At 39.5% G+C, this 27,800-nt stretch overlaps 1 long non-coding RNA gene across 2 annotated transcripts in view; it reads left to right on the forward strand.

Annotated features, from left to right (window-relative positions):
- Positions 1-27,332, forward strand: part of LOC149918915 (uncharacterized) — a 56,384-nt gene extending 29,052 nt beyond the window's left edge. The window contains exons 2-4 of one of the 2 annotated variants that reach the window (XR_016464653.1): positions 21,417-21,601; positions 26,529-26,611; positions 27,136-27,332. This is a non-coding gene — a long non-coding RNA (uncharacterized LOC149918915). The remainder of the gene's footprint in view (positions 1-21,416; positions 21,602-26,528; positions 26,612-27,135) is intronic. The other variant, XR_016464654.1, reaches the window with a different exon arrangement.
- The last annotated feature ends 468 nt before the right edge of the window (positions 27,333-27,800 follow it).

Below are 27,800 nucleotides of genomic sequence, written 5' to 3' on the forward strand. Positions count from 1 at the left end.
ATGATGGCAACAGGTTTAAATGTGACCCCACTGGTACCAAGAGGAGTGCTGTTGATTTCTTTCTTTTTGAAGAAGCAGGCTAATAATGAGAGTTGTTATCATCCCCAGGATGTCTGTTCTCTATTGGGACATTTCAGAACACTTTCTTGCCAGCAAGTCATGCAGCAGAAAGGTGCTTGGAAAGTCCTTTTTTTTTAAATGTATATTTTGCTAGCGGTGTCAGTTTTGTTTTTGCAGTCATTATGTGTTATTAAATTACTGCTATTACTGTATTACTATTACTGCAAATAGAGTTGCAAAGAGGAGATATATCCTTCAGAAATATTATAAAAGCATTTGTCTGGGCATTTGAAATTCTGGGAAAAAGGGAGGAGTGTGTGAAGTCACAAGTGTTCTCAAAAAATATTTTTTCAAAGCAATTTCCGTTCATCCAGCATGTGCTAATCCTAATGAGTTCTATGCTACAAGTGCCTAAATACCTTTGAAAACAGAATAGACTCATATTAGGAAAAAGACATAGACATCTAAAATCAGCTATATGACCTAGAAAGCTGCTGTTCAAACCTCATGCTCTCTGTAGGACTCAGGCTTCTACAGTGCCAAGTTCTGTGCTCTTTTGGATGCTCAGATCTTCACCCATTTTTACAGAGCTGAATTTCTCAGCAGGTGTTTTATGCTGAAGGGATTTGAGATCTTAAAAGATGTTCCTCTGACTGTGTCAGTGAAGGACCCAGTCTGCCACAGTGGAAGCATGTTCACTGCACTGAGTCCTGCACAAATCACAGTTGTCACGACTGCTTTTAATCACTGAGCAAGAATATAGAAATTTGAGTTGATGAAAAATGCATTTGTATTTGTGGCAACAAGTGAGTAGAGATGAGTATAGTCCTGAACTGTGGTCCATATCCTTATATGGTACTGAAAAATGGCATAAAAAAATAAGGCAAAAATAAAAGGCTGTTACCCAGACAACTGTCTCACAGATGAATACTAAATGCTCATGCTCTCTGCATTCTCCTAATCTCATTCTTTGATAAGCAATAGCACATCTAGCTACAGCAGGCAACAGGAGAGAAGAAGAAAGGATTGTTGTAGGGTTCATTATTAAGAAAACGTCTTTCATTCATGAACATATTCTGACTCAAGCTGGTTGATCAACAGCAAACTATATAGTTACTATTTTCTGGCTCTTCTAGCTCGGGGACTTCAGCGGTGTTCTCCAGTCTTTTATCTCTGGCTTCTGCCCCATTTCACAGAGTTATTAATGTTCAGATGAATCAGAATTGATGCTACCTCTGGAAACCTTCAGAGTTTGGGTTTCTATGCAACAGGCAGCATCACAAAGTTATCACTGTGAATTCACTAGGCGAACCACTTCATTATGTGTGAAAATGGCATGCAATCCTGCCCGTGGCAAAGATCTTGGAACTAGATGATCTTTAAGGTTCATTCAAACCCAAGCTGTTCTGTGATGATCCTTGTTCTGAGCACATCCCAGTTTGGAGAACAAGTGGGTGAATGCACGAAATATACTGGATAGAAAGAGGAAAGGTATGGGTATAGGATGTGTCAGAGACCAGGTAATAAAAATAGGAGACTGTGGTAGATATGTGGTAATTATAAAAAAAAAAACAAAAAAAACCAAAAAAAAACCAAAAAAAACTGTCTGCTTCTTTACTTCAGCTTAGCATTAAAGATTCTTTTGGAGGTGATGGTAAACTCATAGGAGCTTTGATAGCTCAATATTTAGAGAACATAAGTAAAAATAAAGAGCGAGTAAAGGTTTGGCAGAGGACAAGGTAATGGAATGCTCTTTTTTCCAGGTCATCAGTTCAGTTTATGACTGGAGAGTGGTGGCTTTGTTGTCACTCCCCCAAGTGAAATAGGCAGATCTTTCTCACAGCTGTTTCCTTGTTCTTCCCAATTCTCAAGCACATTGGCATCTCTGCCCTCCCTCTCTGGGCAAACTGCTGAATTCTGATTCTTGCTTAAAACAACTGTTCAGGGAGTGCTGGGACTTTGCCTTTTCCCAGACAGTACTGTCGTTCAGACACCTTTCACAACGAATTGAGCCAGGAAACTTCAAAAAGGCAGACACGAGCTGAAAGTTAAATGGATTTTAGCTTTAGGTCCAATGGACTAAATCTGAAAGTCTTTTGGGCATATCTCCCTGTTCTCTGCAGATGGGATAAGGTTAATTCCCTGCAGATAAAGTCAAACCCTATGTATTCATTCTTCAGACAAAAAATATAAGAAGTTCACTGTCACTTTAAAGGGGACTGAATCCATCCTTGCCTTTGACAGCAGAAGTAATGCAGCAGACTCATTTTCATATCTCATTCAGAAAGCAGATGAGATGCGAATGAAATTGTTTGACAGATGAACACCCTAGAGATATTTCCATTTGTCACAGTCTGTGTGGCTTCTTTACAACTACCACTGAGCTGCAAGAGTGCAAAATACTGGCCCATAAATCTCAGTCATTCTGCTTTCTTTAATTCTTGAAATATACTCTGTTTCCTAATTTTAAACATGAAAAGCATCACTAGAAAGGAAATCCTTCACTGGGAAAGCAGATTGTCTTTCTGATGTTGCTTTACAGTCAGACAGAGGGAAAAAAAATCACAAAATGAAAGGGAGATGGAGGACCATTTTCCTCTTCATTCCTTCTTTTTTTCTTTTCTGCTTCTTCCTTCAAACTCTGAATGAGATGAGCTTGAAGATCTCATGTGCCTACTTCCTCCCTGTTTCAGAAGAGAATGGTTTGGTGCACTGAGCAACTCAGCGCCATCTTTCTACTAAGACAACAGGCAGGGGGGTGACTAAAAGATGTCGGATGTGAAACGCAGAAGAGGAATGACTCCTTGAGTGGCATACGTCCCTGCCTTCCTGATGCAGCTTTTGAAACAACTGACACTTCTGTTAGTTTAACACTAGATGCAGGTTTGCTAGGAAAAACATTGGAGGGAAGCTATCCATCTCATTTCCGGGCAATTAAAATAATTTTGCTGCAACAGTCACAAGATTTCAACCCTTTCTGAAACCTGTTGGGCTCCATCTTAAAGTGAGATAGACTCTAGCTTCTATTGCTTTTTACTGGGTCATTTTCAAAGACTATCGTAACTCCATTGGTTAAAAAAACTTTTAAATTTCTTTTGAAATAAACCTATGTCTGGCTTATATACCTTTATTTTGAACCAGCATAGTCTTTTAACTTTTAATGTATTTTCCACGAGAATGTGTATTTGTTTTCTGAGGGCACTAATAAGCTTGCAGGAAAAAAAAAAAAACCAAAAACATTTTGTTTTCTCTCATTTAGTCCTTACAACTGCTTGTTGGATTTTTTTTTTTTTTTAATCTTTGTTATAGAATAGAGGAGATCAAAGAAAAATACCATGTGTTTTTATGTGGAAATTAAGTTGGGGAAAATGATAGATCATATTGTACCCATCTACATCCTGAACTTTCATCATCTCAGATATTTTTTTTATCTCATTTTTCCTTTTTGTACAAGATCTTCCCCACAATTGATAATTTTCATACCTGATCTTACTCTCCAAACAATATAGAGCCAGTTCAAATTTGTTTTGCCTTTGCCTTTCTATTTTCCTCTTCTCATGGAGGAATCCTACAAGTTTCATGTGGGAATGTGGCTTCATTCATCCATTCAAACTATTCCAGTGTGCTTTTGTTTTTCTGCTGTCTGTTTACCATAGAGTTGGCGTTAATTGCTTCAGTGCTGTTACGTGTACCATTTATTAAATCTGTTGCAGTAGGTTTATAAAAGTAATGCCCTTTATTTTTTCCTTTTTGAGAGCATCCTCATGGACTGCTTTTCAAGTTTCAAACTGCTCATTCTGAGAAGGCATGAACCCTGGTTGAGCCGGTTGTTTGTACATAACCCTCTCCAGTTTCTGCGTCCTATTCCTGTGAGAGCATCAGGTTTTCCACAGTGTCAGTAGTTCTGCTGTGTTGGGGTTTCTTCCATAGTTCTGCACGGTTGAGGAGGGGGTAAAATGGCAATGGGAAAGGAAACCATGGCGACAACTCCTAACATATTTTAGCCCTGATATACCTGAAGCAGCTATTAGGCTATTCCAAACTCTGCCTTTAAGGCAAACCCTTCAGTGAACTACTGACCAGTGAACTGCTATCTGCCAAGTTCATCTTTAAATGCCCGTTATTTTAAGGTTTTGTTTTGTTTTGTTAATAATATGATTTAACCTGTATCTGATGTTTGTAAAAGAATGTGTGTTTTCCATATTTTTCTAATGCTCTACTATAAACTTAGGACTCATTATTCTTGCATGCACTGAATAACTTGATAGATGTTATACATAGAAATATCTGCTGTGTTCTTTCTTCTCCATCTGACCACAGATACGTTCAACTTACCAAGATGGTCTTTTGCATGTTTGTAGGACCAGAATTTATAGAAGGGAGGGCTGTTCTCCTTTCTGTATATAATGGTGAGCATTCATCCAGGATGTAAAAAGGGTGATTTCAGTACTACCCCCAACTTTGAGCTCTTTTTTAGTGTTTCACGCAAGACGTATTTTAGATAAAATATACATACAGTGTTCTGAGTACAGACAGGATCCTAGGACTCCTCTGGGACCTGATTAAACTTGTAGTTCCATTCTGTTACTCTATTTCAGTGCAATTAATTTTCTAATGATGAGTAGAATCATTTAATAGGCAGGATTTAGTGTTCGTACCAGAATAGCCTGTAGTTGAGTGGTTGGCACATAGTTCTGACAGTGTGAAATACAAGTTTGTGCCTCTGTTGTTCTGGAGAAATTTCTAATATACACATCACAGTCCAATAGGGTATTCAATAAAGAATACTGCTTCCTTCTCTTGAGAAGATGTTTTAAAATAATGTAGTGATTTACAACTGTTAGAACATATGCACTATTTCTGAAAGAGATTACTTATGAACTTAGCTACCTAAGTAAGGTTTCAAGGCTGCAGATTGTCACCTAATTTAGAAACTTCTCTCAGCTATTAGGCATCTACCCCCCATGTGTCTCCAGGGCCTCCAGGGTTTCTACAGGCGTACTGGCTTTTGTAAATCCCTTTCCATAGAGCCGAATTTGGAATTTCAAGATATACTTTGGGAAGAAAACAGAAGTAAAAAAAGACATGTAGAAGTTATTCATTCTAAGACCATGCACTATGACATCTAATTGTCCCTGTGGATACATCTTCTATTATATAGTTGGATGAGTTGCACACAGTGAACACTGTGTTACACCTGTATTAGCCAGTTCCAGTTTCAGAGGTTTTGACAGCATAGAGAAATACATTTGCATCATTTATGTAATTAATTCCTGCTTTATTACTTCCTTTTACAATATGTGCAGTAAATCTGAGCTGATACTGTGGGTGTTGTGTGAAACCTAAAGTGGTTGCAGGGCCAAGGTAACAGGGAGGAGAGAGGAAGAAAAAAAGACTGAGAAATATTTATACTTCCTTCTGCTAATTATTGTGCACACGAAGTCTCACCAGATGGCCCTGTGACTCCTCTAAAATTGCATTGCTTATTAATCTCCTTACCTTTCATCCTTTGTGAATTTTTCATTGTCACTACCAGACTTCTGATTGTCTGCTTTGTGCAGTTCAATCCATCATGAAGAAGGTGAGTGCCATGCTGGAGAGAAGCAGACCCTGCTCTTTCCCTGAATGCTCTTTCTGGTGACTCAGCCAACTGTCCTTCCTGCTTTCCTGAATGTCACTTACAAGCAGCCCTGGCACAGTGCAGTTAGGGACCTTTTCTGTTGCAGAAGATATTGCTGTAGCTATATCCTGATGGGAACAAGCAGGATGTAGAGATGTCTGTGCACTCAAAGACCTTCTTTTCCATTGTAAGTCCTACAACAGTAAGTTCATTTCAAAATCCAAGCTGCTGTGCTAGTGAGCTGATTTGCTTTCCAGTTTCATCTTTTGACATATCATTTTCTTGCTGGACATTTATGTCCCATTTTCCCAACCCAAGCTTCTTGAAACCTTTTAATACACTTAGGTGCTGAAGTTATTGCTACATCATGTGAATTTCATCACTTTACTTTCATCTGAGCAAAATGAAAGCAACTCTTACTTGCAATTTCTCAGCAAAAATTAGCACAGAAGATAGAAGGGAGATCAGAAGTGTAAAATCCATATGTGCCTGTACAAGCTCCTTCCACCTGAAAGGATGTAGCTTGCATTCTGACAGCTTTACTCTTTTTCCTTATTCTATACCGTTTATTTAGTGAGGAAGATGATTTCAAAACTTTTTAAAAGCTTCCCTTTGTTATAAAAGGCCCCTAAAAAGATTTTGAACATCCAGTATGAGATTTTGAATTTGAAACTTATTTAGAATGGCTGGAATTAAATGTTTGTGTGTCTGTGTTTTAACACTGAATGCATATTAACTATCTTGACCATCCTCTGCAAACAAATCCTTTCAAAGATTTCTTGCTATTTAGTTCAGAGACTGATGGTTCATTTTATGAGTAGGGAAATCTTTCTTCTAGTACTTCTTTCACTGCAGCATCACTATGATAAAAACTCCCTCCTTCCCCTAAATGGATTGCTCAGGAAATGCACTGGGTTACGCATCCTCTTGAACTGATGGCACTCCCATGTGAAGATCTCAAAAGACTTGTGGGAATGGTAGAAATGCAGTAATATAAGTGCATTTAAACAAATGCTAATGACCGAATTCTCTGTTATCTTGAGGCAGCAAACCACAAGTAACTTCACAGGAAATGCATATGCTTTTGTTACCACCTGATCTACTACCTGCCAGCTGGGTAGATGTAAGACCCTTGCAGAGACCTCTTGGGTTTCAGACACCTGCTCAGTTCTCCTCTTCTTTGGAGTTGGTGAAAGAACTCTGACTTGCTTTTATTTTTATGTCTTAAAGTCTTGTTTTATGTTTTAATATTTCACTTGATTTAGTGTTCCTCTAAATGGACTGCTACGCAGGCAGCATAAAAGCCAACTTTCATATAAATAGAATAAGGGAAAGTCAGATGCTAACATAAAGGGTGCAGAATGACATAAAAAACCAACTATAAATGCAATAAATTAATGATTATTGACAAATACTTAAGTTGAGATTGAAGATACTGCACAAAAACTAAAGGGAAAATAGTTTTTATTCAGAAATTGTCTTAGTTGTAGGATAAACATTCAAATTTGCTTAACAGAGAGCAGATTAGTTGCTGAAAATAGGAGTGGGATTTCTCTATTAGGTTCTGCAGCACAAAATGAAAAAATAGAAAGTTCCTTTGCATGTGGCAGCAAGAAAGGACTGACTGGAAATTAGGCCCTTTCTGGTCTCTGAGAGTAACTTCCCTACCCACAGATAATCTTCCAATACACGTATATGCTAAGGCAAGTTGTCAAAAAAAGGTGTTGCCCTTTTCCTGTCTGTATCAGTCATGTTTCTTAATTCTCTCATTGTTCAAACCTCATGGCTTGTGTAATTTACAGCTCATGACAGTTCATCATTGAAGTGAGAAATGCCGTGCTACTGGAGAGCCCATGGAGAGCTTCCATGGCCTTCCTCTCTGCCTGTGGGACCTGATTCCATGTCATCCTCTGAAGCATCATCAGATCTCCTTGTGGCTGAAGTACTTTAGTAAATCCAGGGTTTGTGAGGAGAAGAAACACTGCTCTTTCTCTATTAACTAAGCCTCCTCCAAGATCAACAAATTGCTCACGATATTGTTCCGGTTTAAAAACATTTACATTACCATACAGTAATTCATGTCTTGGGTCATAAGTATTTTCTTTGGTGAAGGAATTAGCTTAATCTATTTGCTCATCCAACATGGACATTAAAATGTAGGGTCTGATGCTGACAGGTTGGTTTCTTTTTTGGTATGTAGTCCTCAGGATGCTTTACAGGGCATTCATTCATCTCAGTGCTGGTCCTCTAAGGAAAATCCCACTCCTCCTGCATGCTACTCACAGGCACGCTGCTGAATTTGTCTTTCTCAGCGTTCTGAAATACTTCTGAGGTAAGAATGGTTACTTGGACGACAGAAGTGAAGATCGATGTTTAGGCAAACATGGTAACTTTTGAGAAGAAACCGAAAAGCACTCATTTTCACCATCACTCCACATAGTATATACTGTTTTTCTCAGAACTTTTACCTAGCGCTTGTAATTAAATTAGAAAAAAAAAAAAAAAAAAGAAAAGGCTTCTGTAGTCGAAAATGTGTTATGCATTCATGATTGTTAATTCATGATTACTTAATTTCTGCAGTACTTCATTGCTACAGTTATCAAATTGTACTTTTTACATGTATAGTAACTGTTGAATCATGGCCTGAACCACTGATTGAGCACCTGGGAAAAGGATTCGGTCAGCCCTGGGAGCACAGATGAAGGCAATTCAGCTGTGTGATCAGAAAGGGTGGAACCTGGCTGCACCTCTCTTAGACCTCATTTAAGGGCTGACTGCCAGTAAGGAAAGATCTCTGGTTAGAGATTCCTCCCTTGTGGAGTTTTCCCTGTGAGCCTAGATTATTGGAGATGAGTGAGCACCTTTCCTTTTCCTTAGTAACATTGTTCCATTTCTGCTAGTCCCTTTGTTAATGCACTCCTGTATCACCTTTCCACCATGTTGACCTCTCTGACTGTAATAATACACTATTCATTTTAATCTCTCAGCAGTCTCATGCCTCATGTATAAGGAGTTTTAGCGTATCTGACTCACCATCACCTAGAATGAAGTAGAGTTTTGGTGATTTAGGTCAAATACCTAATTCTGTCTAGATGTCTGCATCTTGTACAGACAGTTTTCACCCGCTTATCTGTTCTGTTTATCTTTGTAATACAGAGATTTCTTTTTGAGGAACTTTTTGTAATATACAGGCATATTCCACAAAGCAAAATAATAGCTTGTTCCTTGAGTAGTGTGTATGACCAGTCCTTGTATTTGGCAGTGCTGTCTGTGATGACTCCAGTAGAGTGCTGTAGAATAGCAACTGCCAGCTGATATCTTCCCTGTGATGGGACATTTATAATGTTTCTCTCTGCATGGACTCTTGGTGTAGCAGCACTGCAGTACTTGCACTCATGAAGGACAATTATAGTGGCTCTTATTTTTATCTGTGAGGTTTTTTTGTAGTATTTGTGGCTTATTTATACTTCAAAGGCCTCTTTCTGCCTACTGGATTTAATGTAATTGACCAGTCGCCCAAGATGCATGAGGAAGAAGAGGAAGAAAAGGGTCGGATGGAAAGATGATGAGTTATCTGCTAATTTCTCTTTCCCAAAGATACTTCTTTCCTTTATCCTTAATGTACCTTTCCTTATCCTTAATTATCCTTAAGTTTGTTGTGTTGATTTTTATTTTTACTTTCTTTTTGTAATTCAGATTGTATGTTTACTTCCCGTTTTGATTTTTTTTTTATGCTGCCAATGCATAATTTTACAATTTAAGGAAATAACACGGAGGTGTTTGAGGTCACTGTATTGTATTGCCAGTTTTCTCTGCAAGGAATTGGATTATTGGATTTTATTTTCCTCTACTTTTTAAAGCATCTAGCTGCATATTGAAAACACCAGCCTTTTCAGGCCAGAAGGAATACACCGCAGAGCAGAGCACCTCTGGCACTGCTTGTCCCTTTATAGTGAAAAGTGGATATCCGGAGGCATGGGTTTGGCTGCTTTTGCAATCAAGCTTGGACTTGATCTTAATTCAGCTCAGGACATTTTCATTGGCAATCTTGGTCCTAAACAACTATTTAAAGCTACTCAGATGCCTTGAGCCAAACACTCTCACAACCTAATTTTATAAAGCTTTGATCTCTCATCCTGGGTTGCCTTCTCACTGCTAAAATGAATTAAAAGTGAAATTGTCAGGCACTTTTCTTGATATTGCAGATGGACTGTGGTGCAGTACATTGCTTGCATTCTACCAGTATGTTTTGATAAGGTTTCTGTATCACCCTACCAGACTTCTTGCGGGGGGGGAGGGCAGGGGGGAGGATGGAGGGAGGTAATCCAGCACAAAAATTCCTAGCTCTGGATTAAATGAGTCTAGGAGGTGGAACAGGCGTGGATGTCATGTTTGTGTTTGTGACTGTTCTTGGCCTATGTGCAGCACTGATGGATGTTAGCTCTGGGGGCACCTTAGTGCTTGGCGACACAGTCACTAAACAGTGGGCTACATGCTCTGTCCTGTTGTAATAAAGTCCCACAATGAGTCCAGCAGAGATGGTATAATTAGGGCTGCAGAGCCCTACCAGCACCTCTCCCTTCAGAAATGGTGTAGGAAGAAGTGGTTCCTTCCTTGAGCTTCAACAAGAAGCTGGGCTGAGGCCAATAGGATGGAGTTCAACCAGACCAAGTGCCAGGTCCTGCACTTTGGTCATAGCAATCCCATACAATCCTACACGCTTGGAGCAGAGTTGTTGGAAAGCTGTGCAGAGGAAAAGAATTTGGAGCATTAGTTAACAGCTGTCTGAACATGAGCCACCAGTGTGCCCAGGTGGCCAAGGAGGCCAGTGGCATCCTGGTTTGTATCAGGCTGTAGTTGGCACTGGTGGTGCTGCATTTTGAGTATTATGTTCAGTTTTGGTCCTTCACTACACGAGAGACACTGAGGCTCTGGAGCTTGCCCAGAGAAGGGCAACAAAGCTGTAAGGGGTCTGGGGCACAAGTCTTATGGGGTGCAGCTGAAGAAACTGGAATTCTTCTGTCTGGAGAAGAGCAGGCTTAGAGGAGGCGTTATCGCTGTCTACAACTGCCTGAAAGGAGGTTGTGGAGAGGTGGGAGTTGGCTTCTTCTGGTAATAGTGAGGGGATGAGAGGTTCATTCAAGATATTAGGAAAGAATCTTTCTCAGAAAGAACAGTGTGGCATTGGAACAAGCAGCCAGGGAAGGCGGTGGGGTCATCATCCCTGGAAGTGTTCAAGAACATTATGGATGTGGCACTGAGGAACATGGTTAGTGGGCATGCTGGGGATGGGTTTACAGTTGGACTAGATGACCTTAGATATCTTCTCCATCTTTATGGTCTTATTATTCTATGAATTCCTTACTCCTGGCAGGGCTACAGTGCGCTTGGCCTGGAGTTTTGGATATATTCTTTACAATTAATTTGTTGATGATAGGAGAAGGGGTTATTAGTGAGTTTTCTGTGAATTTGCATCTCAGCTGCAGCACTTCTGGACTTCAGCACCTTGCAGTGCTGCACTGGCCACAAGAGGGACCCCATTCTGATCCAAAGATGCAATGCAAACTAGGAGAAATATCCCAGCAAACGCTTCAGAACAGACATTGGAATAAGGTATAAAGTGGTCCTGTTCCCTTCCCTTGGGGTGCAAGCCATATTCAGGTAATTAAAGCTTAAGCTGTGATTTATAAGAGTACATATTCTTTTTAAGGAAGAGGAAAGCTTGGTTGATTTTGTGTGTGTGTGTTTCTTGCTCTCCTCTGGAGCTAATCTGATGGTAACAAAAACCTTTCTTTTTAGCACTCTCAGTTACATCAACATATAGAACAGGCACTTTATCTGCTGCACAATGTTTGACAATGGAGAAATAGAGGACATTTTTCTATCAATGTAATAGAGGTATACTGGGAATGACAACAAAAATTGAATATAAGGTATAACAAAATGTATTCCCTAGATCACAATAAACTTTGCAGGCACAGAAAATGTCATGAAAACCAGGCTTTAACTATGCTATCCTTTGCATTTTAAACATTCCCAGAAGAGGAGGAGTAACATGTTGGTTTTGTTATTGTTGTTTTGTCTTTTTACCTGAGGGAAAATGTTTCAAAATGGAAAATAATTGTAATTTGCTTTATGAAATTGGTTAGATCTATTCATGTTGGTGAATTCCATGTGAGATGTACCTTTCAAGCATGACATGTGTCCATTTGCAAGCAGCTAACGTGGTCACTGATTCACTAAGCCATTGAGGGTGGGCATAAGTAAGACAGTCAGTGCACTGATTCTCTACAGGGAGGTGAATAATCTTTTCTATTGTTTATATTATCCTGACCTAAAACACAGCTACAGCTCTCTAATGAAGAAGAGCATACCTGTGAACAAAATCCAGATGTAAGCCTTCTGCCTATGGAGGTGATTATAAGGAGGCAAATACATTTGATCTATCCTGCCCATCCCTCCCCACCCAAATATGTGTGCAGTTCACTTTACAAAATGAACAAGATCAAGAACTCACCAAGTTGTGACCAAAGTTATTTCACAGAACCTTTGCTAATGTAGTGATTTTACTGGGGTCAGTATCTCATTTCTCCATTAAAGGCAAAAACACATGGTGAAGACCATGAAGACTTTACTACTACATCTTGCATCCTTTATAAGGCTGCTGATAGGATTTATGTAGATGCTGTCAGGTTGTTTCACGCTCTTTAGAACTAGTCTCTGCATGGGGCTTCAGTTGTAGAATTGTATCAGTTCTGCGATGTCTGGTGCTTTACCATAGTTTCAGGGTATGAACATTAGCAATTTTGAGCTGTTTATATTTGAAATATGGGAATATTAGCTTGTATTTAGAAAGTGGAGAGAGCCTGCTCCCTCTTTGTATTTGATGAGGGCTTTCTGTGTGGACTACTTATCCAAAGGGCTCCAAAATTTTCTGCAGAAATAGATCTGAAATATGTTCCTCTTTAGAAAACCCTGTAGAAGGCACAGCACGTAGTCTTCAAATCTACTGGGCTTTTGTGTTTCTAATTTTTTCCCTGCAATACCAGCAGCTTCTTTGTACTCTCTCTGAGTTGTCCATTCCTCCTTTCAAAGCAGGTAAACTCTCTTTTTCTTCCAGAGTCTCAGCGGAAATTCCCTGTTCTTCCACACCAGTCTTCCCAGATGGCTTATCTTATGGCACAGGGGAACAGCCATTTCCTGTGCTTCTAAGAACTCCTCCTTGAGGATCGACCAGCCTTCCTGGTCTCCTTTACCTTTCAGGATAGGCTCCCATGGGACCCTCTCTACCAGTGTCCTGAATACTTCCAAGTTGGCTCTCTGGAAATTCAAGGTAGCAGTTTTGTTGGCCTCCCTCCTGACTTCACCCAAGAATAAAGAACTCTACCACTTCATGGTCGCTCTGCCTGAGACATCTCCTGATGTCCACACCTCCCACTAGTCTTTCTCTGTGAACAGCAGGTCTGGTAGGGCACCTCCCTTGGTAGGCTCTCTTACCATCTGCATCAGAAAGTTATCTTTCACAAACTCTAGAAACCTCTAAGACTTCTTCTGCACAGTATTATATTTCTTCTGAAATTATTATATTTGTATTCTATTCGCTTCAAAATTGCCTCATTTTCTTTAAGGTGTCTTTCACAACAGCTTTATGAAACAGTTCAAATAATGCAGTTGTTTTGTGCACAAAGCAGGTAAAGAATAGTATGGGGGAGAATTCAAAAAAGTTTTTTAAAATTACGTATGTTTCATACTTTCTTTGTGTAAAAATGAAGCCTTTCCAATCTCTATTACAGATCTTCATTTTGACTTCAGACTCCAAAGGACACAAAAAATGTGACAAGAATTGCATGCATTCTTAAACTTGCATTGGCAATGTTATTCCTGATCAGGAAATCAGGTTATAGTTGTAGTTAATAGCTGGAAGTGATGAGACTGAATCTCAATCATTATATGGTTATTGGCCTTTTTGAAGTATTTTCACCCCATTTTCTCGACAGTGACCCAGAACATGCTGTTTCTGCTGGTTGTCTTTGACCTCAATTTCACTTTAATTACTTCCTACCAAAGGAACTTCACTTGTACATGCTCTGAACCTGGAAAAAAAAAACACACATGGTTGTGGGTTTCTTAAATAATTAACACAATTAGGTTGCTTCATCAGGAATAGCTGTTTGTGTTGGCAGTGGTAAGTACCCAATAGAAAACAAGGCGCAGTTGTTGCAACTTTAGGGAGAATCATAGAACAGCTTAAGTTAGAACGGGTCTTAAAGATCATCAGTTTCCAACACCTGTACCATCCTGGGCAGGGTTGCTACCCACCAGATCAGGATGCCCATTGGTCAATTTAATTTCTATAGTTTTACTTTTATATGTCTTCTGATTTGATCCTTTTTGAGAAAATGGTAGTTCAGTTGGAAAAGTGTATGAACCTGATCACTTTTACTGATCTTCTTAAAGTTATATTTTTTAAGAAGATCAGTAAAAGTGATATTTTTAAAGGATTTGTTTTTAATATGAAACACTTTTTGGGAAAAAATAAGGCTATTTTGAGTTTTCAGTAAAATTTCATGTTCAGACCTCCTGTGCATCCATGAGTAGAGCTCAAGGCTCTGAAGTATTTTTGCTTCTGATTGGTCTCTTCTATTGGTCTGAACATGAATAAAGCAACTGTCTGAGAGACAACTGGGCATTATGTTCATTCCTACTTGTGGCTCAGAGCTTGGTCTTGTGTAGGTTTAAAAATCTGATCAGAGGAACCTCTAACTTCACATTGGGATTAAAAAGAGGTGAATGAGTTCAGGCTCAAATTTTAGATTAGGGTCATTTCTCTTTCAGACTGGAAACTAGAAGGAAAAAAATATCAATTCATTTTAAATAAATTGGAGAGAGATATAGATATAGAGCACAGCTGTTTCTTTTTCTGGGAAGATTCTTACATCTCTAGCTACTTTAGGTATGCAGTTAACTCTCAGTTCCCGTACTGCATCTGTACTTTGCGTGAGGATGGGTAAATGATTCAAAGTAAATGGTCTGGTTCCTTGAACTGCATCTTCAGAGTGCTGTCCTACTACATAACAAGCATACATTTAGCAGTACCTGTGGTTATTTGGCTAAATTATTAAAACTCGCACCTCAGAGGAAAAAAAAATCAAATAACAAAGTACATGGCCATCTTTACAGATGTGTTAAGTAATATCTGATATGAAATCCACTGAGAAAGATGTGCAACACATTTCTGTATGATTTGAGAGGTTTTAGCCCATGAAATACCAGTGGCTTGACAACTCAGATCAAATTTCCATGGATATTTGCATGCCTGACAATGCAGACTAGTGCTTAGTACACCTTTTTTTTTTTCACTGACCTTCGGGGATTTAGCTTATGGCTCTTACTGGTAGCAGTGACACTTAGATGACTAATTCATCATCCTTGCATTCATGTCCCCCTTACCCAGGAATAAGACAGTTTAGTTTTCTTGTCAAATAATTTCACCATTGGTTTGTCTCAGCAAGACTTCATACACAACCTTGATGCATAAGGATAAATACCTGCCCCAACAGCTGAATTTCCAACTAGGAATAACAGAGTAGTCCAAGAACTGGGTGGAAGTCTTAGTTAATTGTGGTTTCATGTTCCACAACCATGTTTTGTGTCAAGTAATGACATAGCTTTTGCAGTTTGTTCTCTGGCCGATGTTGACTTGGAGGCAGCCTGCAGTGGTCCTTGTCTATAAGAGCAGACCTTGTTCCCAGCTGGGTTAGTTGCTTTCCTCTCTTCTCATTCCTTTGTGCTCTCTCTGAGCAACAGTGTGTTTTATTCCTTCTGACACATATTTGTATAGGTATGTTTCTCTGAAAGTAATGCCACCTATTTATTTCCATAGAAACTACAACAGAAAGAAGACGATAACACTAGTTGATAGAGCAAATTCTCTTCTACAAAGTGCTACTTTTCAACTTAGTCATCACTGTCACCACCATTTTTGCCAGCGATAAGAAAGAGTCCGCATGCCATGCTCTCCACCAGCAGAGGTTGCCTGTTTCACAGCTGCTATGATGGCATTGTTGCTAGGAGAATGTTACCCAAGCAGTCCTATCTTTCATTGGTCCTAACAGATGGAAGTCAGAAGGTACCAATTCCAGACTATACGGTAGATGTGGTAGGACAGTCTAGCCAAGATTGGCAATGTGCTCCACAGCCTTCAAATTGATAGAGTCTGGCATTATTGTGTTGCAAGAGAAAGATATGTTCTCTGGCCTAACTCTGGAAATTCAAGCCTTCAGCTTAGTCAGCATCACAAGGTAGCAGTCACAGTTGATGGTTTTTCCAGGTTCCAGGAAATCCAGAAGTATAGCTTCTTTCCTATCCCAAAACACAATGCACATCACTTTACCCACTGAGGGCTACATCTTGAACATTTTTGTTGATGTAGAATTCATATGTTGCCACTCCATGAAGTACTGTTTTGACTCCAGCTCATAGCAGTGACACCACATCTCAACATCACTAATGATATGAACAAGGAAACTGTCACCTGCAGCTTCATAGTTTGTTCAATAGGTCTGGACACAGTTGCGTGTGATGTTCCTGTGTGAGCACTCATGAGACTCACCTGGTGCAAACTTTGCAGTATTCTAATGTTTCCACTGTTGTTTCCAATGCATTGAAGTCAATACTCAGTTCTATACACAATTCTCTGGTTGTAATCTGCTGATTTGTGTAGATGAACTGATTGATACACTCTTTTATTTTGTGGTGTGACAGCTGTGTATGGCTGTCAGGAAGGAATATGGCTTGTCTTTCGCATTGCTATCGCTACTGCTGAAATGCACTGCCCACCCCCTCACTGTGCTCACATCCACTGTTTGGTCCCCAGAAACATTCAACAATCATCAGTGAATGTCAGTGGGGGGCCGTTCTTTCTGTGAGGAATCCAATTCCATACCCTTACTTTATATGCCCTTCCACGTCAGAAGCCTTTTTGTCAGACTGCGCCTCTGCTGCCATGCTATCACAGGGCAATGAAATGTAATGGAATATTGGTGGGAAGGTTCAACCTCTGCTGCTGTAGACATCCAACTCTGACATTGTGGGCCAATATAATAAAATAGGAGGCATCGCTTTCAGAGCAGCCCTCATATATTAATGTCCCTCTCTTGAGCCTGCATATGTAAGAGAAAAACTTTTACCCATATCACAGAAATAATTTAGTGTTTGCATATCAGCTTCCCAAAATGACTTCTTGTCAGGCATTCAGAAAACTTGTGGGTTTTTTTTCCAAGGAAAAGCTTTTGCTTTTATTATTTTTTGTGGAGGAAATTGTCCTCGATTCGATAAAATATGATCTTCCAATTAAAGAGACTGCTTTGAAACCTTTAGCATGAATGAAATTAGCAATTCAGCTTCACAGTTTTTCCATTGCACAGATTATCTCTAGTTAGCTCCTGTCAGGCACGGAGGTTTTGCTGTGCTTATTTGTTCAGAGGCACCTGCCTCTGTTAATACGTACTCATGTTAATACATTAATACAAGATGGAGGAGAAGTATCAAAAAATATTTGCTCATTTCATTGCCACTAATACAAACTTTCCCACAAAATGATTTATTCTGCCTCATGATGTGAAAGTCATTAACCCCTATTTAAGTTGCTGCCCAGAACAAACGAGGGAAAGACACTTGTAAATGCCTTCAGACCCTTTCCCTTTTCACTTCTCTTTTTGATTTCTAGTGTCCTCTTTTCCTACATTTATTTTCTTCTCTTACTCTGGGGTCTGCTTTCTTCACCCAGTTTCTCTGTTCTTAGACACATTTAAGCCTCAAAACCTTTTGTCCCTTCCTCATTTCATCCATATGGCTTTGGTCCCAGTTTTCTTTCTATGTTCAGTTTGGATCTAGCACTTCATTTTTTATTTAGTTTTAAATCTTTTCAGAGGTCATTTTTCCAATGCAGATTCCCTTTCTTTACCCAGGAGCTTTGGGAGACCTGACAGTACTTCTGATTTCCTGTTTTCCTCTATTGCAAACCACAATTTAAATTATACTCCTCATGATAGTTGCAAAGCAGCTCTACAGATGGAAAGAGTTAATACATCAGTTCTTACCTTCTGCAGGAACCGCTTTTACTGCAAAGTTCTGATGGAGGGTAGTGGAGAGCAAGTCAAAGCTGTTGCGCAAAGCTGTTGCCCTTTAGATTTACGCCTGCGCTTCTGCAATATGATAGCAGATGTGAGATTCTCTGATTTAGAGATGAGGGTGCATTCAAGCCCTCATCTTCTTCCTTCTTAAAGCAGGTTGTCAGTTTGATGGTACCTGTTTGCAGCAGATCAACGTCCTTTTGTAGCCAGCTTCTAAGCAGAAAAACCAACTTCTGTCTAGGTTAAAAAACAGTAGTCTGAAGTGATGCTCTGTGCAAAGTACTCCTACCTAATGGCCTAATCCAGCATCCATTTATTTAACGGGCAGTCTGGGCATAACTGGAATTGGCCACTTGTGGGACCTAGGATCATCACACATCCTGCAGCTGTACAGGTTCTGCAGCCAAGGAGATCCTTCAGACCAAAATGATGACCAAAGGGCAGTCCTCTTCATCAGCACGCATTAATGTGTCTGTCTGAAGTCCCATGTAGCTTTAAAGCCTTGTAGATGTGGAAGGCTCTGTTTTTGAAGGCAGTTGGTCACCTTTGGACTACTGTAGCCTCTGAAGGACCCTGTAAGTACCTGAGGCAGTTCTGTAGCTATTGCAAGATTTGTGTGTCTGTGAATTCCTATGAATACAGTGTGTAATGTCACTTTTTCTTATCAAGGATTTTTTGCTTGACTAAATTTCATCATAATGTCCAAATTTACCTGCTCTCTCAGTATGCTCTACCTTTGTTATTTTCAGCTGCCTAATTGTTGTGAAAACAATTACTCTCTCCACAGTATCTCATTCAGCTGTACAGTAATTGTCAATACATTCTAAATACCGTATTTTGTTCCCAATTACATAGACAATGATTTTCAGGTACAGCAGTAATCTGTGGAAATATTTCAAGCCTCAGCTCTGGTGACCTCACATTGAATTCTATCTACAGAAAATGAGACGGCTATCAAAAACAAAGCAAGAATTGCTCCTGCTAGTTTGTAACTTATGTTTCTAGTTTCTCAGAGATTTCTGTAGCTCTTTCAGAGTCATTTACGTTTAATTTCTCAGGGGTATTTATTTGATTTGTAATGCTACAAATTCCTCTTTGTTTCTCCCGTTTTTCCTATGCATCCATGTAACCATAAAGACTTTTTCCATCTCCTTTATAATATAACTTCAGTAAAGACACAGCAGTTGATCAGTAGTCAAGTCCTTTTAGAAACTGTATTTTTACTTCTGTACTGATCTAAAACTAAGCTTAGCATGAACAACGTCAGGTAAACGTGAAGTCTTAGAGGTAGTTCATTTAATAGCAGAACAGGTTTCATTTGAGGATAGCCCAATGAGCTGAAAAGAACAGCACAAGAAACATATCGAATTTGACGTAACTATGGATAGCTAACAGACTATCACCCCGTGAATCTAGGCTGTGCTCTAGACAGTACAGACTGTCTTCCACGTGTTATCACTGCAAACATTGCAGACTGAGAAGGCTGGGGAAGAGAAAATCTCCTGAAAAGATTTTCTAGCCTCTGTAGAGCAAACCTACTGCAAAATTGAATTCCCAAAATAAAACTTAGGGTACCACAACACTGAGCTGTATCAGACATACTTTGTGATAGATGCTCAATGGTTTAATACATGGGAATAGTTTTCCACTGTATGTGCTTATTACTTACAAACTCTGGCTCTAAAACTCTACTCTAGGATCTCTGAGCAGAACTGCAGCAGAGCTATGGCATGCTTTGGACACCCAGACTCCCGCCAAAGAACCACACTTTGAAAACTAAGAGCACAAACAACAGTAAAATGGATTTCTCAAAATATTCTGTATTGTGGTCATTCTTAAAATAAGAGCCTATTTTCATACCATGATTGAGATAACCAAAATATTTCAGAAATAACTCTGTGTCCCCAGCTGCTTCTCACAGCCAAATGGTTTTTGCTGTGTTTCTTTTTGATCACAACTTACATTTAGTTTCTTTGACTTAGGTCTTGCATTCACTGACGTTTTTAAGACTACTGCCATTTTCTCTTTGATTTCTCTGATAAGAAATTATAGACTTATTTCCTCCTTCTTTACCCACTTTGGAACCAAACTTTGTAAAACAGTAAAGAACTTCTTTACTGTCAGAATGATGAAGCACTGAAACAGGCTGCCTAGAGAGGTTGTGGAAGTTCCTTCTCTGGAGATATTCAAAACCTGTTGGGATGCCTGCCTGTGGGACCTGCTGTAGGAGGATCAATGATCTCCAGAGGTCCCTTCCAAGCCCTGCAATTCTGTGATGCTTTGAAACAGAAGCAGAGACTGAGAGAGGAATCCAAAGCATTTGTTATCTTTATGATAGTTATCAGTTCGGCATCACCAAATTTCTTCCTTCTTTCTTGAATGCGTCTACTTGGGTTATGAATGGGAACAGGATCCTTACTGTACACATCTTGCAGAGGTTGTCAAGCTCTCAGGTGAAAGCCGAGAAGGAACTGTTTCTCAGTTTGACATGCATCTGCTTTATTGGCATGAGGTTTAAGAAGCGGGATTAGGGAGGAGACCATCTTGACCCCAATCTGAGGCCAGGCAGACTAGGTAGAAGTCATACACTATCTTCTAGGGGCTGGAAGGTAGAGAATCCTTTCAGTTTCTCATTCCTTTCTGCAACAAATTTACCCGTACCCTTCAAGTTCACGCTGCCTAGTCTGTTGATTTTTCTACATGGATTATTGTTTTCCACCTGAAGTAACATATTGAAGTTCTGTAGAATTTGTTTAGAAAGACAAAGCAACAAAAACAACACTCTTTTCCCATCATGCTTAATCTTTGCTAGGGAAAATACCACCTTGTGTTGTTTCTTGTGCTCCGCGTGCTGCTAAACCTGTGATACAATCTGAACTCCTTTCAGAGGTCTGAGATGCTTCCTATTAAGTGCCTGGCCTCATCCTTGGCAAGCCTAATAGCTTGCAGATAATTGTGACCACAGAAGCTTTCTGAGTGCTTTGTGACTGGGGTGAATGGTCCTTTCTTCCAACAATTTACAGTGCTGATTATCGAGGTTATTGATGGATTCATTTCAATTTGCCACCTTCTTGCTATAATGTAGCAACTGTTAGCAAATGCTGACTTTATTTATGGTAATGGCTGTAGTTTTGATTCAAAACAAGGGTCTGACCAAAATATTCTCTACTCTCTGGTGTACTTTTATGCATTTAGATACAAAATTATAACTATTCCTTTCAATGGCTGAGACATACCATCTTGAAAGCATTGGGTTGCTGCCTGAGGACTAGGAAGGGAAATGGTGTGCAAACAGCTTAAATAAATGACCTTGTCCTGGATACGGGCTTTTGTATGCTCTGCAGTAGAGTTCATGTCTATCTCACATGATTAATGTTAAGACTGGTTTCACAACATTATCCCTGGTTAACAAATCCTGTCTAAGGTTTACCTGTCCCCAATCTCTCATGAATCTCATCTCCTTAGAGGTTAAAAATTTTGGACAGTCCTCTCTTTCTCCAATTCTTGGTTTGTTTGTTCATTTGTTTTTGTTTTGTAGGTGGTTTTTTTTAGTGGTAATTAGAAAACAAAACAAAACAAAAAAAATGTGTATCATTTCACAGTTCGACTGATGTAAATGTCAGGTTGGACAGGGAGCCCCCACCTGGGCAGGGAGCCAGACCTCACTTACACTGCTTCTGTTGCCTGTCAAATTGCAACAATAGGATCACAGTGAAGCAGCATCCTCTCCAAACAGGGACCCCCTGCTGCATAACAAGCCCACGTATCCTTTTTCAGCAGTGAAAAGGTTAGTATCCCTTATTGTGTATATCAAGGGTCAAAATGTAAAATCAAGGCTCTTATCCACGTTCCTCTTGTGCCATGTCTTCGTTGCACTGACTGTACGTGGAGCATCTGCTCCCCCCATAGATTTCTGTGGCAGCTGGGAGCGTTCTGTGCACGGAAAGGATGAAAGCCAGAGGTTGCAAACCCGCCAGGATGAGGTCCTGCTTCCTGATGGGCAGGCAGCAGAGTACGCTGCCTCCAGATGTACTCTGGAAGCTAATGCTGTACCTTCCATCAAATTACAAGAACTGTGGAAGCGTTGCCAACTAAATCTCTTTATTCTGATGAATGCTGTACTGAAGCAGATGGCCATGAAACGAGAAGTTTGTTTGTTTGTTTGTTGAGTAAATAGATTGTACCGGTCTCAAACAGCACTCTTTAGTCCCCAGAGTAATAAATCCACTTATCTGAGAGAAACTTCTGCTATTCCTCATTTTGTGTTTTCTGATCAAGAGATACCAGCTATAACTCATAATTATCACTCTAGACTTTTGGTAAAATACCAAAATCTTCTGACAAAATGAGGTACAGATTTTTTTCACAATGGCAGCAATTAAAGATGGGAATGACTTACAAAGAGAGTGGGAAATGAATGCTCCATCACTTGAAATCTTTAAATCAAGAGACCACCTTTGTAAAAGACATTTTCTGTACCAGCTAATAGTATGAAGATTGATGCAGGAACCACGGAGTGGAATTCTATAAGTGAGGTTATATGGAAGGGCAAATGAGATGGCCATAATTATCTTTTCTGGTCTTAACCTATCAATCAAAGGGCATTAAATTTCATTCACTGAGCTGGACATGTGATTATGTGAAACAGAAGTACAAGGATTACCCTGCTTGTAAAGGGAGAACTTGGAAAGAATAATAAACCCGGGGCAAAAATATTGTACTCTCCTTCTTTTAAAGCATCTTCAAAGTTACTTTGAATCCCCTTAAGGTTGACAAGCTATCCTGGCTATTTCAGCTGAGATGAATGCTTAAAATGGAGTAGATTATGAATGTGTAATTAAATTTTTGGCCTGAAACAGCTCTCTCCTGGTTTTTTGAAACTCTTCTTAATTCAGCTACAGGATGGACAAAGAAAAGTTGTTGTGGAATTGTTGACATATTTTTAAGAAGTTCATCGTCTTATTTTCTTTATGATTTTGGTCTGTGCTTTTTACAACAGTGTGTTGCAAGACAGAAAGTTTCTGTCCTGTCTTGATCTCACCATTAGTCTCAAGAATCTGTTTTATTTCAGTACACTGTAAACTGACATTTGCTTTCTGTTGGATCTCAGGGTCTAGAAGTTTGAGAAGAGGATTTCCCCGTTGTAAGATGCAGGAAACAGACACATTCAGTTTGTCTGTTGGCTGGAGCTGCTTTTAAAAGCAGAAAGATGTGTGGGTGGAGGATGTGAGAAGGATATTTTGTGCTGGCATGTGTGTGTGTAAACAGCCAGTCAGTGATCTTTAGGGAGCAGAACTGAACAATATGCAAGAAATATACAATTTCTCCCCAAATTTCCAATGTTTTAAAGCTGGTAGGTTCAGCTCCTAACAACAGTTTACATTAGCAGGGCCACAGACCAAATGTTTTTTAATCTGTCCTTCAATCATTGTAATTGATTGGCAGCCATTGATTAAACAGTCATGTGGACTGGTGCTGACTACTTCAGTTTAGAAGGAGGTGGCAGGAAGTGGCACTTTCTGGTGTCTGTAATACACATGCTGCGTTGCATTGTCATTCATGGGGCCAAAGGCTTTAAAATATAGTGTCTGCTAGCCTTAATTCTCCTAAGTCTGTAGCAGGTAAAGTTGTCATTATGATTGCAAAAACATCTCACTTTCTTTTTCTCTACTGTCTTAATTGAAATGTTTATTGTGTTTGGGTATCATGTTTGGCACTGTATGTCCAATGAGAGTTTGCCCTCAGGAGATCTTTGTAAAGCTCTTTCTTTTGCTTGGTTTCCAGTCCATATATGAACTTGCATATAAATTTGGTTTTAAGGCTTTATGAGATAATTTTGTATAAAAATTACCCTGTTGGGGCTCAGAAGTGTAGCAGTTTTAAAGGTTCAGTGAGCAAGGAGTTAGTCATCCATAGTCACAATCTCTCTTATATTTTCTAGATCTAAGACAGGAACAGGGCATTGAACCTTGACAGTTCTTTCCAGAGGTGTATTGTAGGCCAGTAAGATGTTCTGCATGTAGACTGAGTAAGATTTTTTTCTGCAGCTCCTTGTATGGTGAGGATGTTGCCCTGGAGGTGGAAATAAAGTAGAAGTTGCTAAAGCAGTTGTGTTGGCTGACTGTGAACTAAGGAAGGATTAGAGAGAGGAGAGGCCTGAGTGAAAGAGAGGTATGGAAGTGGTCTATCCCTTTTCTGGAGAATGGTCAAGAAAAAGGTAGAATTCACTGAGAAGTTCCTTACTAGAAAGAAAAGAAATATTAATCTGGGACAGTTAGTGGAGAAAAGAACGTACAGGGTGAACCCCAGAGAACTCTAACTTAAGACTAAAGGACATCAAGGAAAGCTAAGGAATATACGTTGAGAACTCACTACACCGCAGCCTCGTGAAAGTCTCTTCTGGGAGACTTTTTGCCAGAGTTATGTCATATTTGTATTTTGCATTTGGAATCAATGCCGACAAAGTTGAACTTCTGGGAAGATTTTTGGAGAGCATTGACGGAATTCATTGATTTCTGCTATTGCAAGCAATACTTTGCTTTCAAATTAGATGCTGAAACACTAGTCCCAGAGTCTATTATTAATTCCTGATGTAATTAAGAAACGTCTTCTCTGTCTGAGATGTACTGACATTTATTTTATAAGGCACTGACATGACTGGAGCTCTGATTTGATTTTCTAGCCAAAAAGCCTCACCTAGAGATTCCCAGGAGCTATGAATACAGTTAGCTTCCCCAACTCACATTTTAATCATCTACCAAATGATGTGGTTTGTTTAGTATTTTTCCTATCAAGATAAAAAATTATCAGTTTCTCAAGTTTTTTTTTAACAGGTTGTCTTTTTAGTGCCCAAAAAGTTTACCTACCATTTTAACCCTTAGTCGTCTTTCTGGAAGGAGCCATTCAGCACTGCTCCTTATAAAATCAAGGAAAATGGGATATGCTTCCTAATAAGCAGATGTTTGCTTTGTCCATAGTCCTTTCTCTTCTGTTTTACAATGATGTAGCTCCCTTACATGTGACATCTGTGGTAATTCATTTGAAGGTAGAAGGAGTCACTGGAAGATGCAGCAGGCTGAGAGCAAGGGTGCAACACTGGTTACAGAAAGGGCTATGAAGTTTGCAGTATATAGAATCTTTTTCATGAACCCCACCAAAAAAGTGTGTTTTTTATGCAGTCTTTCTCAAAAATTTCTTCAAAGTTTTCAATACAGCTTGCTTTCTAGAAGCCAGATTTGATACCTATGTATTGGTTGAGTGACCTGGTTTTCCCAGCTGCACCGGATGTCTTCTTAAAATATAACCAATGTTTCCACAAAGACTAATGAGTAGAGAGTAACCAGAAGAGTAACCAGACTAAACTATGCTACAGAGACAAATTTCTCACTTTCCAAACTGAAATGCTACAGCTTATTCTGAACTAATGTCCTTTTCTCATAGTGAAGTGTTTACAAACCGTCAGATTTTACTTTTTAGATCAAGGGTGTCCAAAGAGAGGTGCACTTTATGCTAACCATTAAGGACCTCAGAATCAGGCCTTACGTGTTTAAGCTGAATGTGCAGAGGCAGACTGTCCTCTTCTCATGCTGCAGTGCATTAACTAATCTTTAAAGAAGGATTAGGGAGAAGCTTGTCCATGGACAGGTTAGCTGTGGCTGTACCTGGCTGTGCAAGTTTGTCCAGGATTCTTGGAGGTGTATGATACCAATCAGAGGCAAGATAGTGAACTAGATGGACCATAGTTACAACTTCCAGGTAAATTTCCTGCAGAATTATACTTCTTTCTTGGGTTCTAATTTTTTTTTTTTTTCCACAGGCAATATGAATTGGTCTGTTTATTGGTGTACTTATACTAGCATGTACTTATACTAGTATGAATAATTTTTTCCTTGCCCTTGTTTAGTGAAGGCTCATCTTTCCCCTGGTTCCCTCTAGGAGCCACTTCAGCCAAGAGAAGCAGAAAAATATGTACATGTCTCCTGGCGGGTCAGAGGGAAGAACTGACAGTAGATGCGAAGGGCTAATCAAACCTCCTGAGAACTTATACCTTAATTCTGATTTTGCTTAGAACTTCCAGTATCATTCAATACAAAGAGAGAACTATTTCTTACCACTAGCATAAGAAATATTAATATTTAACACAGAGAACATTTGTACATGTCCTTCTCTGTCATCTAAGTTAATAAAATAAAACAAGGGAGAATTCTCCCAGTGCTGAATAGCATGAATGGAGCTGACAGGGTTACTCCATTTGTTTACCTCTCCCTGCAGAGACATAGCTATATATTTCCTGTGTAACATCTCTGGCATGGGCACCACCTGAGAGCTCTTTGCAGCTGCAGCTCGTGCATTTTGCAGTAAAATTGCTCTCCCCTTTTCCCCCAGATTCCCCTGCCCCCTGAGAACTGACACGCTTTCCACTGACAAATGTAGAGTGTAGTTCCTGAGGATTTAGCGTGTCAGGCTGTGTCTACACAGCTTAGGTTTCTATTATTACGCAATGGCTTAGGAGGCAGTGCTTTGCCACATAATTACAGAGCCGATCTGTATTAGGACCAGGAGTTTGGATGCCTTTTTCCCTACCAACTATTTGCTTCCTACCTGCTCAAGCCTCTTCCCTGACGCTCTCACTTGTTTAATAGCTTCTTTTTATATGCTTCTTTCTCCTGGCTTCTGTTCTTCCCTTTCCTACGATGCATATTATTTTCTTTCAGAAGTGAGGGGACTGACAGAGTTGTGCCTGCCTGGATTCCTATGCAGCACAAAACACTTGCCATATGTTGCATCGTCAGAAGAGGTAAGAAGAAATTCCTGAAGCTGACTGCTAGTTCTCTCGTGGATTGTTTTTTTTTTCCTTCTCTCCTCTGTGTGTGTGTGTGTGATGTGTGCACGCATATTGCTTGTCTTACAAGCCGTGCAGGCTCTGCCATCTAGAGCACTTTGTGAGATCACTTCAGTTTGCTGGTTTTCCTTTTTCTGTCTCTGCGTGAGCGTGTATCTCCCCGTCTCTCCTCTCCTCCTCACCATACGAGTCAACCCCCCTCCCCAGTATGCACGCACATACTCAGAAGCTGAGCTTGCTAGTGTGAACTTGAAGACTTGCAGTACCAAAATGCATGTGTTATCTTGGGATGCATTAGGATCAGGATGCTTGAAGAGCCGGCAGGCTGCTTAGTCCTCCAGGACTGGGTTTTTTAAATCAAGCAAGAAAAGAACAAGTTATTCACTTTTTTTTTTTTCTCTTTCTTTCCTTTTCCTTTTTTTTTAAATTTTTTTATTTTTCTCTTTTTTTTTCCTTTGCTTTGGATACCACTGAACAAGGAGTCTCAGGGATTCACACACTTGGACTTTACTGAATCAGGCTGTGCCTGCCAAACAGTCTAGTCTGCATTTTGGCTAGCTGGAGATCAACCAGGATTTTTCTGATTAAATCTTCTGAAAAAAAAGAATGCATGGCATAGAAAGAAGGTCTAAGTGCCTGTCTGAGACTATTCTACCGAACCAGGGATAAATGTTGCTTCTCAAAGGTAAGTGCTATTTTCTTCTTATATGGTATATATAAACTATATAGCTATAATACAAGATATATGCAGATACAAACAGGGAACTTCTTTATATAATTACCTCTTTGATGGCAAGAAAATATGTTGCCGTTCATTTTCAAAGCATTAGTGAAATGTATAACTTTACCTTTCTGTTAATGCCAGTCTTGATAAGAATGTTCCTGTAGAGATATGAATCTCTGTTCAGCTTCTGCTTCTCTCTTGTCGTGATAAGGCAGTTCAAAAAGAATATATATATATTTTTTTTAAATGCCAAAGGGCATATTTTCATGATGGTGTTGAAAAAGTGATGGAAAGACCTTTGAAAGAAAGGATAGTAGTTTGTTTTCTAATACAGAAAAAAACCTGAGAAATAGGGTAAAGCTGCAAAAGTTATTTCAGCTTTCTGGTGGAATTTAGTAAATCCTGTGAAGCTAAGAAAGA

The sequence above is a fragment of the Phasianus colchicus genome, chromosome 2 (genome assembly GCF_987193195.1).
Source record: "Phasianus colchicus chromosome 2, bPhaCol1.hap1.1, whole genome shotgun sequence".
NCBI lineage: Eukaryota > Metazoa > Chordata > Aves > Galliformes > Phasianidae > Phasianus > Phasianus colchicus.